We start from the raw sequence: 15,233 nt of genomic DNA on the forward strand, positions 1-15,233 counted from the left end.
AGCTAGTAACGCATTATTATTGATCTGTGATATCGTCGGAGTCAGGATTTATTCATACAGTCTATGGTCGGAGTGCTAGCTTGTGGAGTTTGACATAAATGTTTCCAACGTGTTTAGCTGCTAGCCCTTTCCCTAGGTTGGAGCGTGTGGTATCTAGCTTGGTTTTGTGACCCACTTTTTTAATGAACGGCCAAGTGTGTCAGTCTCAGTTTTGTTGAACGCTATTATTTGTGTGTGTAAGTGAATATGTACGTGTTTTGTGTATGTGACAACAACGTTACATCCAGCCCTTTGCCTAGTAGACTTGCTAGCATGCTGGATAACAGCTAAACATACCTGTCCTCGTTTCAGCGCCCTGTCTCTGCCGGCAGATAGCATCGGTGGTGTTGGTACTTGCCGTTATTCTATCGGTCGGCCCTGTACTGTAGCCTGAAAAATCGATTATTGAGGGTATGGCTCAGGTTTCAGTCTGTTGGACTTAACCCTCACCAGTGACCCTGTTGTATCAAATGTACAACTCTCTAAATAGTCTGTTGCTAAAAAATGGTCGCTACAGACTCTAAATCCAGGGGCCGTCGGAGGGCTAGCCAGTTTTAAGGCAGCTAGCTATGAGTTTAGGACTGGCTTCCTTGTCAAAGGTAGCCTGTGGAGATGTATCATAACCCCAGCTGCCTTAGCCCTATAAAATTCATTACTGCAGCCAGGGGTAATACAGTATGAACCCCCCTAAACCTGTTGGTTGCCGTTTCCTCAGCCATGTCCGTTAGCCTCTGACTGTTTACATTCCCCGGCTGCTTACCATGCCAGTGACGTAGCAGGTTGTGGAATTCCAACATGGCGGCGCCCATGTAACAACAACAACACTTTCAATGTACCATTTTACCCCTTTTAACAAATTCAGCCATTTTAATCATTGTACCAACGAGAAGAAATAAAATACATCTGTTATATCACCTTTAATCAAATTCCAATTCAGTTCATCTTTAAAGGAGAACTCCGGGCAATTTTTACGTTAATCTTGATCGCTGTATGTATATGAGTACTGTCGATAGCAAAAAAAACGAGCCGAATCGGTGCTAGCTACACGGAGCTGCTGCAGCTAATGCCAGAGCTCACACTCAGCTAAAACGACAGTTATGGGGGCATAAGATAAAGAGTGTCTTTGTGCCTCTTAACAGACACAAAATGCAATTAAAATGTCTGTGCAACACGAACAGGGCCCTTACATGACAACAAGAAGCATTTAGCAACTTAGCCATTGTTTGAATTCACCTACCCTCTTAGCTGTTGCTGCCGTCTGGGATGAGTGAGGGTGTTCAGCCAGGCTCCGGTAATAATCATCACACAGCAGTTCCATGTGTATTTGTAGCATATATATCCATTTTGTGTGCTGTCGTTGGTGAATATGAGTCTCTGCAGTGGCGAATTGTGTGGTAGTTTCCTTAGCCAGGCTAGCAGCCCGGACCGGCATCCTTCTAATTCCTAGCCGCCTCCCTCGCCTGCTGAGGCCGACAACAATCCAACAAGCACCCGCTGGTCTGGTGGAGGTCTTCCAGAAGACCGTTCAAGCCTTCGCGGCGAAAAATTGTATTTTATTTTACCCTCACAAATAGGTAATTGAGCACTGTAGTGGTTATGACCACATCTCAAGTCGGACAGTTTTCCAGCTGATTCCAGCAGCCTTCAGGATGAACAGGAAGTGACACAAACACTGTGGTCAGATTCCGATTTAATAAAATGTTATCAGACCCCTATATCAGCTCCTACACAGTCTCCAGTTGATTTTATTATGACAAAGTAGCTGTCAAAATTCTCTACATGCGATCTGTTGCTGATTTTAATTAACAACACACTGTAGATGATCTGTAATCTGAACAGATTTAGTCTCTCTGACTTCTAAACATAACTATCAGCCTCACAACATGTGTTCTATAAGCTTTTAAATCAGACAAATCGCAGTTAAAATCCCGATTCAAAATCAATAAAAAAATTATATAAAACGTCGTCATGTTGAGTCGATTCTGAACCAATCAGCTGTTCGATCAGCTGAGAGGCCGGGTGTTTCCCAGCATGCACTGGGTCCACCTGCGTCTGCCTGGCTCTTGCAGTTGGTGAAAAGCAACTGCGCTACCTGCGTCTCAGAACTGCGGCCGCCTTGGTCTCGTGAGATTATCGTTGCCCACGTGTGCATGACGTCAGAGCAAGTCGGGATCAAGTCGGACACAAATCTAACCGGCATGCACTGGGCGGCGATCGCCGGTGATCGGTTCTGCGCAGATCTGGCTCATCTCGAACGAGCCTCTTGTCTCCACTACAGTGTGAAGTGTGTCTGCAGATGTCCATTGAGAGAAAAGAGAACAGTTTGACCGTGAGTCCAGCAGAGGGCGCCATGACATCACTGATAAACTTCTGACAGCTTCCTCTTGACTCATAAAACACATTCAGACGCTCATTTTTATTTCCAAACACAGAGATTTAAAGGGCCGGACACGTTGGAGGAGTCAGACCCAGAGACAACTCAGGATGAACCAGATTAAAGTTATTATCTGGAACTGGGTCATGGTTCATAATGATGATCAGAAATCACCTGAAACAGACAGAACGCTAGTTTAGATGCTTTTTATTTAAAACATGCACTCAACACATTCAGCCTCTTTTCTCTTATGCAACAGTTATTATGTATGTACAGTGTATATGTTTCTGTTCATAGTTTTATTTCATATTAATGTTTAATGTTTGTTTATGTTTTGCACCTTTCACCGAGGCAAATCACTTTGGTTCCCACAATGCACTGTGTCATAATAATGTAATGTAACTTTATTAATCCCACAAAGGGAAACTACAATGTTTTCACTCTGTTGTTATTACACACAATACACACAGGCCTGAGTTACACACACACACACGCTCAGTACCTCTACATGCACTAATGGAGAGATGTCAGAGTGGGGGGGCTGCCCATGGACAGGTGCCTTGCTCAGGTGAACTGGCATCTCTCCAGCCACCAGTCCACCACCATACTTTTGGTGAAAGTTGAACCAGCAACCCCCAGTTCCCAACCCAACTCCCTACTGACTGAGCTATTGCCACCCCATAATCAGAGCTCTGTAACAAGTCTACTTATGCCCTGTCTTCTGTTGTCTGTTGTCTGTCCTGTCCCTTGTCTGTCTTAAATGCTCTACTTTAATAACTTTTCATCGTTCAGGTGTTGGGATGGTACAGACCAAGTTTGAAGTCCATCGGATGAAATCTCTAGGAGGAGTTTGTTAAAGTATAGCACCTTGACTTTTAGGCCTACTTCCTGTTGCCACTAGGGGGCGCTATGACTTTAAGGAAATATCGGCCTTTATTTGTCCTCAGGGTTGGACTCTTACGAATCCTGAAAAGTTTCGAGGTAATCGGACAACGTACACTTGAGTTACACCCACTTCCTGTTTCGGCGGCGAAACGCACAAAATGGCCGCCCCGCCACGGTCACGCCCTATGACGAAAAGTTTTTCTTTTAACAACTTTTCATCTTTAACATCTTAAGATGGCACAGACCGAGTTTGAAGTTTATCGGATGAAATCTCTAGGAGGAGTTCGTTAAAGTACGACATGTGGAAATGGCCAAAGTCGCACTAATTTCGAACTTTGAAATCAAAATGGCGGACTTCCTGTTGGGTTTAGGGTATGGCTCTAATGAAGGTTTTTGTACATCTTGACATGTTACATATGTGTACCAAGTTTCGTGAGTCTACGTTAAACGCACTGCAGGGGCTCAATTTTCTTAACTTTCTAGGGGGCGCTAGCGAGCCATTTTTGTGCGCCTATTCCCGAAACCCTTAAAATACGTAAACTTTCACCAGACTTGATGCGACCGCCAAATTTGGTGAGTTTTTGAATATATTAAGCCCCTCAAAAAGCCAATTCATTTGACAGAAAAATAATAATAGAAAGAAAGAAAGAAAGAAAGAAAGAAAGAAAGAAAGAAAGAAAGAAAGAAAGAAAGAAACAATAATTCCAAAGAAAGAAAGAAAGAAACAATAATTCAGGAGACGAGAGTCTGGTCCAACAGGACCGGGACCTTTCTATCTTTAACCCTTTCTCCTCCAGATCCTTAGGATGTCTCTCAGGAGACCAGAGTCTGGTCCAACAGGACCGGGACCTTTCTATCTTTAACCCTTTCTCCTCCAGATCCTTAGGATGTCTCTCAGGAGACCAGAGTCTGGTCCAACAGGACCGGGACCTTTCTATCTTTAACCCTTTCTCCTCCAGATCCTTAGGATGTCTCTCAGGAGACCAGAGTCTGGTCCAACAGGACCGGGACCTTTCTATCTTTAACCCTTTCTCCTCCAGATCCTTAGGATGTCTCTCAGGAGACCAGAGTCTGGTCCAACAGGACCGGACCTTTCTATCTTTAACTCATTCTCCTCCAGATCCTTAGGATGTCTCTCAGGAGACCAGAGTCTGGTCCAACAGGACCGGACCTTTCTATCTTTAACTCTTTCTCCTCCAGATCCTTAGGATGTCTCTCAGGAGACCAGAGTCTGGTCCAACAGGACCGGACCTTTCTATCTTTAACCCTTTCTCCTCCAGATCCTTAGGATGTCTCTCAGGAGACCAGAGTCTGGTCCAACAGGACCGGGACCTTTCTATCTTTAACCCTTTCTCCTCCAGATCCTTAGGATGTCTCTCAGGAGACCAGAGTCTGGTCCAACAGGACCGGGACCTTTCTATCTTTAACTCTTTCTTCTCCAGATCCTTAGGATGTCTCTCAGGAGACCAGAGTCTGGTCCAACAGGACCGGGACCTTTCTATCTTTAACTCATTCTCCTCCAGATCCTTAGGATGTCTCTCAGGAGACCAGAGTCTGGTCCAACAGGACCGGGACCTTTCTATCTTTAACTCTTTCTCCTCCAGATCCTTAGGATGTCTCTCAGGAGACCAGAGTCTGGTCCAACAGGACCGGGACCTTTCTATCTTTAACCCTTTCTCCTCCAGATCCTTAGGATGTCTCTCAGGAGACCAGAGTCTGGTCCAACAGGACCGGGACCTTTCTATCTTTAACCCTTTCTCCTCCAGATCCTTAGGATGTCTCTCAGGAGACCAGAGTCTGGTCCAACAGGACCGGGACCTTTCTATCTTTAACCCTTTCTCCTCCAGATCCTTAGGATGTCTCTCAGGAGACCAGAGTCTGGTCCAACAGGACCGGGACCTTTCTATCATTAACTCTTTCTTCTCCAGATCCTTAGGATGTCTTTCTAGGATGTCCTTAGGAGGCGAGGACATTTGATTCATGGATTTAGCACATGTCAACAACAATACATAAAGACACATGAAATAATAAAAAGGACCAGCGAAGGAAATGCTCAGGGGGATCGGTATGTTGGGTTCACTATGATCATTCAACAAAACATAACCGGAAGAGAAAGATTAAGACATACAGGTCAAGTCAACTGGGTTTTTATTGTCATTTCAACCATATATGCTGTATATAGTGAGACAAAACCACGTTTCATGTGGTATTACACATTTAAAATATATGAACAAGACATTATATGAAAACATTATATACAAGCAACATTTGAGACAGGTTACATTAGTGCTCACATTACTACTTAAAAGAAAAACTTTTTGTCAGACGGTGTGGGCGTGGCGTGGCGGCCATTTTGAGTGTTTAGCGATGAACAAAGAAGTTGTTGTAACTTGAGTGTACGTTGTCGTATCTGACCGAAATTTCTCACGATTGACAAGGGTCCAGGCCTGAGGACACATACAGGCCAAAATTTACTTTTGGTAACAGCGCCCCCTGCTGGCAACAAGAAATGCGCCTTATATGACAAACATCATCCGATTTGCATGAAACTCAGAATGTGTGGTCTACATGTGATACTGAGCCGCCCCTTATAATATGACCACGCCCACTTATTCAGGCCACGCCCCCTTTCATAACATTTGAACTGTTTAAGGTATACCCTTGTGTGAGGTGTCATTGAACTCAGCACAGACTTCCTTTTTAATTGGTGATGGTTTGACCCGCCCCCTAAGCTTTAGCCACGCCCCCTTTCATAACATTTGAACCGTTTAAGGTATACCCTTGTGTGAGGTGTCATTGAACTCAGCACAGACTTCCTTTTTAATTGGTGATGTTTGACCCGCCCCCTAAGCTTAAGCCACGCCCCCTTTCATAACATTTGAACCATTTAAGGTTGACCTTTGTGTGAGGTATCAATGAACTCAGCAGAGAGTTCCTTTTTAATTGGTGTTGGTTTGGCCAGCCCCCTATGCTTTAGCCACGCCCCCTTTCACAGCTGATGAACCGTATGACGTAGAGTCTTGTGTGAGATATCGTTGAACTCGGCAGGCGGTTTCCGCCCATTATTGGGTTTTGCAGCTCTGGAGCGCCGAGCGAATGCACGGTCGCTAGGATCGCCGACGTCCGCCCGGTGGCAATCGAGCGCCGAATCCATCGCTGCTCGCAGCTTTAATTGGGGTTGTGTTTATTAATGAAGCTTCAGCCTTCAGATAAAAACAAAAAATGTACAATGCCATTACATCTGCATTGAAAATAAAATACAAATAATGAAATATCACTGGCTACAGAAACCCAAAATTACACAAACTTGTAATTATAAGAAACAGTATAGAGTATTACTGATCATCCTGGGACATCCTGGCACTTCCCTGCACTCTCCCTGTCATCTTTTGTGCTGCAACTATCTTCAGCCTGAATAAACAAATTATTTTAAAGATAGGTTATTAGCTATTATTGATAATATAATATGTGTTGCTATGTGTTAAAGAATTAGCATTAAATAACCTATTTATTTTTTTGTCAATGCCATATTTAAGTCAAGTCAAGTTTATTTCATCCATAAAAATGGAAATTACAGTGCTCATACCCGCCTTAATGCCCATAAAAAATAGAGCATAAATACAATACAATAAAGACAATATATAATACAATACATAAATACAGTACAGAATTTATAAAAATGTATGTTTAAAGTGCTTGTTGTGCTGTCTGATAGTCTGAGGTATAAAAGAGAGAGCATACCTTAGTTCGTGTTAGTTAGGGTTGGGTATCGTTTGTTTTTTTTCCGATACCGGTGCTAAAACAATACTTTTAAAATGGTGCCGTGCCTAAACAGTGACGTTACCAAAATATATAATACATTTGTAATGCATATAATATAAAATACAAAAAAGGAGAACAAAACGACAGTTGGCGACATTGAAGAATGGCTTGTTTATTACTAAGGCTATATGCTCAAAATTAAATGATTTATTAAAAATCATAAAAAAACAATAACTTATAACGATGACTTATTTCACCAGTACATTGCTGGTAAACATCAAAAACAAGTACCAGATGGTAAATGGGTATTTTACAATAACTTTAAATGCACCACAAGGCTGTCGAGGCGAGTTCCAAGAGTTTCAAGTCTGTGTGGTTTTTCCGACGTTGGCAGCTGCAGTCAGACCTCCTGCTGTTGGAATCCTCTACAGGGAAATACAGTCACCGACGCCCAAAGCCCATCTTGCAGGGTTAATTTTCCAACGAATTTGCACAATTTACTTGTTGGTAATAAACATTTAAACTGTTACCCAACAACATCAAATACAATGGATATCACAAAACAGAATAAAATACGAAAAAGTAGTACTATTTTACAGCGGTTTGCAATGATTCTCCTTTCCCCCACAATGCATTGCATTACGTGACGTTGGGGAGACGACAGATGAAAGGTCACGGTCTGTGCCACTGGTCTTATTTATATATTGTCAATGGTCACGGTCTGTGCCACCGGTCTTGTTTATATACTGTCTATGGTCATGATATATGCCACTATCCATCCATCTTCGTCCACTTATCCGGTGTCGGGTCGCGGGGGGAACAGCTCCAGCAGGGGACCCCAAACTTCCCTTTCCCGAGCCACATTAACCAGCTCTGACTGCGGGATCCTGAGGCGTTCCCAGGCCAGGTTGGAGATATAATCCCTCCACCTAGTCCTGGGTCTTCCCCGAGGCCTCCTCCCAGCTGGACGTGCCTGGAACACCTCCCTAGGGAGGCGCCCAGGGGGCATCCTTACCAGATGCCCGAACCACTTCAACTGGCTCCTTTCGACGCAAAGGAGCAGTGGCTCTACTCCGAGCTCCTCACGGATGACTGAGCTTCTCACCCTATCTCTAAGGGAGACGCCAGCCACCCTCCTGAGGAAACACATTTTGGCCGCTTGTACCCTGGATCTCGTTCTTTCGGTCATGACCATAGGTGAGGGAAGGAATGAAAACTGACCGGTAGATCGAGAGCTTTGCCTTCTGGCTCAGCTCTCTTTTCATCACAACGGTGCGATAAATTGAATGTAATACTGCACCCGCTGCGCTGATTCTCCGACCAATCTCCCGCTCCATTGTCCCCTCACTCGCGAACAAGACACCAAGGTATTTGAACTCCTTCACTTGGGGTAAGGACTCATTCCCTACCTGGAGAAGGCACTCCATCGGTTTCCTGCTGAGAACCATGGCCTCAGATTTAGAGGTGCTGATCCTCATCCCAGCCGCTTCACACTCGGCTGTGAACCGATCCAGTGAGTGCTGAAGGTCACAGGCCGATGATGCCATCAGGACCACGTCATCTGCAAAGAGCAGCGATGAGATCCCCAGCCCACCGAACTGCAACTCGTCCCCACCTCGACTATGCCTTGATATCCTGTCCATAAATATTACAAACAGGATTGGTGACAAAGCACAGCCTTGGCGGAGGCCAACCCTCAACTGAAACAAGTCAGACTTACTGCCGAGAACCCGGACACAGCTCTCACTTTGGTCTTACAGAGATTGGATGGCCCTGAGAAGGGACCCACTCACCCCATACTCCCGCAGCACCTCCCACAGTATATCTCGGGGGACCCGGTCATACGCCTTCTCCAAATCCACGAAACACATGTAGACCGGATGGGCATACTCCCAGGCTCCCTCCAGGATCCTTGCGAGAGTAAAGATCTGGTCCATTGTTACACGACCAGGACGGAATCCACATTGTTCCTCTTTGATCTGAGGTTCGACTATCGGCCGAACCCTCCTTTCCAGCACCTTGGAGTAGACTTTACCAGGCTGAGAAGTGTGATACCCCTGTAATTGGTACACACCCTCTTGTCATCCTTTTTGAAAAGGGGAACCACCACCCCTTTGGCACTGTCCCAGACTTCCACGCAATGTTGAAGAGGCGGGTCAACCAGGACAGCCCCTCCACACCCAGAGCCTTGAGCATTTCTGGACGGATCTCATCAATCCCAGGGGCTTTGCCACTGTGGAGTTGTTTGACTACATCAGTGACTTCTGCCTGGGAAATTGACGATCGACCATCATCCTCCAGCTATGCCTCTAACATAGAGGGCGTATTAGTCGGATTCAGGAGTTCCTCAAAGTGCTCCTTCCACCGACCTATTACCTCCTCAGTTGAGGTCAACAGTGTCCCATCCTTACTGTACACAGCTTGGATGGTTCCCCGCTTCCCCCTCCTGAGGTGGCGAACGGTTTTCCAGAAGCACCTTGGTGCCGACCGAAAGTCCTTCTCCATGTCTTCTCCAAACTTCTCCCACACCCGCTGCTTTGCCTCTTTCACGGCAGAGGCTGCAGCCCTGGGCCGCCCTCGGTACCCTGCAAATGCCTCCGAGGCCGTCCTCGGGGATAACATATCCTGGAAAGACTCCTTCTTCAGTCGGACGGCTTCCTTGACCACCGGTGTCCACCACGGTGTTCATGGGTTACCACCCCTTGAGGCACCTAAGACCCTAAGACCACAGCTCCCACGCAGCTTCAGCAATGGAAACTTTGAACATTGTCCACTCGGGTTCAATGCCCCCAGCCTCCACAGGAGGGAGTGCCGCGCGCCGGAGGTGTGAGTTGAAAGTCTGTCGAACAGGGGCCTCCTCTAGACGTTCCATAAATATTTACCGCGCCCCACACCGTTTGGGCTTACAAGGTCTGTCCAGAGTCTTCCCCCACCCCCTGACCCAACTCACCACCAGATGGTGATCGGTTGACAGCTCCGCCCCTCTCTTCACCCGAGTGTCCAAAACATACGGCCTCAGATCAGATGAAACGATTATTAAATCGATCATTGACCTTTGGCCTAGGGTGCTCTGGTACCAAGTACACTTATGAGCTAATTTTAAACCCAAATGTGAACTGTTCCCTAACTCTTCAGATAATAAACAAGTGAAAGTGAGTCATCTGTCAGCAGAGAGCTGTTTCTGTCTGCTGAACAAACTGAAAGTGAATCAATGATAGAGATTATAGATGAGCTGTAGAGGCATCATGATGGTGTGGTAGAGTTACACACACAGGTTCGTGGAGCACACAAAATAAATCCTGATTGAAAGTGGGTAGGTACAATGTGCGTCGTTCCAGTTCTTTCTTGTAGAGAGAGTTTCCAACCAATGAATTACATTTAATGTTAAACTTTTATAATTGAGACTGCAACTTATGACAAGATGTTTTAAATGTTATATTTACCTCCTGAGTTCATCTTAATACAGTTCTCCACTCCAAGGCCATTGTCAGGTTTCCCCGCATCCCAGATTGTGTAGTTGAATATGGATCCATCAGTCCACATCCACGTACCCTCCTGGAGGAGAAAGATTGTTTTAAAGTCAAAGTGAAATCAAGAGTTCTTGTTGTTGTAATACTCATAGGCCACAAGAGGATCTTCCTTCTTTTCTACCGGTCACGACAGTTAAGGTTAACGGTCTTTATAGTTAAATTTAGCAGAGAAAAGGTGACTGTGAGCCGGGTACAGAGGACCGTGAAGTGACGGTCCTTTCAGAGTTACAGTTGAGGTTATGCAGCGACGGCAGTAAAGTTTAGAAAAAACTAAATGACTAGTTAAGATTAGAAAAAAGATGGTGGTTTGGATTGAAACACTCGGGACATGAACACCTGTTTCCTATGTGAAAGTCTTGTGTTTTCTCCTTAACTTCTTCAGGACATGAACACCTGTTTCCTGGGTGAAAGTCTTGTGTTTTCTCCTTAACTTGTCATGAACTCTGCCCCCCCTCTTGAAAGTCTTGTGTTTTAGGAGCCAAACATCCCCCCCGACTTCCTCCCTACGAGGAGCTTCATGCTCTTAAGCAGTCAATGTGCTGCTGACAATGAATATGTGAAATACACACAGATTACAGTGATTTACTTTTCACAGCTATATGTACGAATGCTTCATGAGAACAGGCTGAGAGGCGAGCGACATCACTTCCTGTGTGATGATAAAGGTCTGACCTTCACTGCGTCAAAGCTTCCGATCCAGGTATTTTTGTAAGTATCGGACGCTTGGTTAATGAAGGCTTTGAGGAATGTATTTTCCTCAGCTGAGTGGATGGAAGCCAGATTCCCACCAGCGGTCTCAGCTGGTCTGGCAGAAGGTCTAATGGAGACAGTATCATCAGTTTAAAACGTTTAGAAACAAACAAAAACATAATCACATTATTAACAGATCTCAGGGCAGTTATACAGTCACAGGGGGACATTTTATACTTTTAATCAGTGGTGTGGAAGAAGTAATCAGATCATTTACTTCAGTAAAACTACTAATATCACACTGAAAAAATATTATATTACACTAGAAGTAAATGTTACTTAGTTACTGGTATTAATACTTTAACTAGCTACATGTTCTTGATGATACTGACATACTCTCAATGCAGGACTTTTACTCTAACAGAGTATTTTTACAGTGTGGTATTAGTAGTTCTGCTGCAGTAAAGTATTAGAGTACATTGGTATTAAGCATACATGTGTTATGATAGATAGAACTGCTGTACCTCTGCCTCCATCCAGGTCATTGGCTGGTTGTAGAAAACAAAACAGCGAGAGCCAAACTGAGTCCAATCAGGAGGGCAGGGAAGTTCATCCTGTATGAACAAACAAGCCAAAAACAATCAGACTAGGCTGTAATGACAACTGTTACAGGATTGAATTTTTGGTGCTCTGGGTCAGGACGTTTAACTGACATGCAGCACAAGAACAGGACGGTTAGATTACAAAATGTACGTTTGAGTGACATATCTCAGACAGAATTCATCAAGCTTCATCATGAAAGATATGCCTGAATCATGCTTCACTTGGCTGACAATGAGCAGAACTAAAGGAAACATGGTAACACTTTATAATAACCATCACTAATAAATGGTACATTTATAGTTAATTCATCTTTAGTTAATAGGTATTTTAGTGTTAAAAGACAATGAAATAATGACTTAAAATATTTACTCATTATAATTAATGTTATTTCATCATTAGTTTATATATGTATATATATAGTATATACAATAATAAGTTTATAACTTCAGATAGATAGTTAATACTTTGCCAGTAGTTAATAATTATTTTGTAAACATCTATAAACATTATTTGAATGGATATCATAAAGGTGCAACTAATCCTTAGAATAATAAGTTAATGATTAATAAATGGTCTATAAACATCAAGTAACATTTATTTGGCACCTTTAAATTTTTTTTGGCAATCTATAAAAGAGATGATTATTTTATTATTTGATAGATGTTTGACTAAGTCTTTATTAACCATTAACAAAGTATTATTTTCATCAGTTGAAACTTTACAATAGACATCCAAATAATGTTTACTGGGGGTTTACAAACAATTTCTTAACGGAAAGTTAATATAATATATAAAATGTTTTTATGTGAACAACAATAAACTGTTAAAATAACATAAATGTAAGCATAACTAATAATTAGTAAACATTATAGATTATCACTTTGTTGTTAGATAAAGGAAACATTATTTGGTAAATCAGGTTCAGTCAGATTGTCTCATTCTGCAGCTGCAGGTGTTTGCATCCACCTGGTTAAGGTACATTTTTTGGAAGCTCACTGTGCCTCATGTGAAAGTCTGTTTGCCCCCCTAAGGCCCTGGCTGCGTGGCGTGTCCATTTATTTTGCTCCCATGGTAACAGGTTAGAGCTTGCACACTGCCTGCGTGACACGCACGTCTCAGGCATGATTCAAGCCGAGCCGAAAATGTGTGCATGCTAGAAATAGGACCGATGCCTATTTTTCACGCCACACGCCAGCGTGTTGGAAGTGTTTCCAGACAACATAGAATAGGAAAAGATGTTTATATGTCATTTAGACACAAATACATTTAAGAAATGACATGTTGATGTCTGAAAGTCTCAAGGTTTTGACATAAATTCAGATATATATGTAATAAAAAAAGTAATTTTGCCGTCAATACTGCTGACATTGTCTTTGCTGTAATCTGATCAGTATATATTTATGTTTATGGGAAACATATATATGTACAGACAAGGCTAGCAGCAGCAGCGCCGCGTCAGACACGCAACAGAAACTACATACTCACGCCACGCAGGCATTGTGCAAGCGGCCTAAGTACATTGTTAGAAAGGGCACAACATTCCCCACATTTTAATGTATGAAGAGTTAAAACTGTGGATGGTATAGCAAAGTAAAGAGAACTTTGCTTCTGCTGCTGTCTATCTTTCAGCTGGGTCCTGCACTCTGAGTCTGAACATTTCATCCAATACACACTGATGTAAAAATGTCAGAAGGGCATTTCCTCTTAGTCTCAAACAAGGTTGAATATTATAAAAAGTATTAATGGGATTTAAAAGTTGAATACTATCCTGAATGTATAAAAGATGTGGAACATTTTAAAGTTTGAATGGAGTTTTTTGGTGAATGTATAAAGGAGGAGATAGCAGTTGAAAATAAAGGAATTTGTGTCAAATTTGAACATTCAAACTAATTTCTATCTCTCTGCATGTGAGCGGTAGGTAATTGTGTGAGACAATTAATAACATACATGTTTTATTGGATGTATAGTAGTTTAAAATGTTAAAAAAGGGATAAATTATTATCCAGCACTTCAATAAGCAAGCGTCAAAAGCATCAGAAGTGTGTCAAATATTATTAGCATCAAAAACGTTGAAAGGATAAAGAAAGTGTTGAAACAAGCATTGTTTAATTAATTAAAGATCAGATTTCTTCTCAGAAGTTTACTAACTTTAGCTTTGTGTTTTAAATAACAGAAAATGTATTTTTACTGTAGCTACAAACTAAAGTCCGGGTAATGAGCTGCCAGATCTTTTTGTTATTTTAGTGATTTATTTCTTAAGAGTGTACTTACATATGCAGCCAACAGTCCGCTGGACAAACAGAGCAACAAAGCAAACGGAAAGACTGATGTCATCTGTGGAAAGAAGTTAAACAAAGTCAACATACGGCAGACAAGGAAATAATGTCAGACAATGAATAACTGTTACTGATCATTAATGAGCCAGTCATCAAATTTAAGCATCCTGCTAGTTATAAGTGTATTATATACTATATATATGGTTTATATTTTATAATTATCTCATGATTAAAATGTCTAATTATTAAGTACACCAAGTTTTCGTAAAATAGAAAAATGTCCTTTTGATTAATATAAGATTAGTTCAGGACACACACACACACACACACGACACACACACACACACACACACACACACCTATACAGGGGCCTCTTCTGTTTAACATCTACATGCTTCCACTGGCTCAGATTATGAAAAACAAAATATATACCATAGTTATGCGGATGACACACAAATTTAACATAACCTTATCACCAGGGGCGGTTCTACATTGAATTACACACAGGGCGAACCCCCCAACAACATAAGTGAAAGAGAAAATGATATTTCTCAATTGCACAAATGCTTCATTAGAGCATTTGAAACACACGTAATTTAACTATTATTACAACTATTAGTATTTAACTATTGCAATTACAATAGGAAACACACTTTTTAAGGTGCACAATCTCCACCTCCAACATTGCCAAAAGAAAATGCACAAAATATGACAGTAAAGGTTATCAGAACTTAAAATAAATATACACTATATAAATAAATGTGCTAACAATATATACAATCATAAAAAATTAACAAGAGCAGAGAGCAACAATAATATAAAATATTAAGAATAATATACAAATAAAATATAGAAATATTCTAAATAGCACAAATCCTTCATCACACAAATGTGAAGACACACTAAAGAGAATGTAATTATTACACTATAGCACTAAGAACATAAAACACAAACTACAACTAAATCCTGACCTTTCTGGCCTTCCTTGATGCAAAATCATCAATGATGTCATCGTATGAAATCTGCTCCCCTATTGGGTGATTGATATTGATGACGGCGAGGCCAGTGAGCCTT

At 42.2% G+C, this 15,233-nt stretch overlaps 1 pseudogene; it reads right to left on the reverse strand.

Annotated features, from left to right (window-relative positions):
* Positions 1 to 10,486: 10,486 nt before the first annotated feature.
* Positions 10,487 to 14,275, reverse strand: LOC120569494 (annotated as a pseudogene).
* Between the last annotated feature and the right edge of the window lie 958 nt (positions 14,276 to 15,233).

This window comes from Perca fluviatilis, chromosome 12 (assembly GCF_010015445.1).
Source record: "Perca fluviatilis chromosome 12, GENO_Pfluv_1.0, whole genome shotgun sequence".
Classification (NCBI taxonomy): Eukaryota; Metazoa; Chordata; class Actinopteri; order Perciformes; family Percidae; genus Perca; species Perca fluviatilis.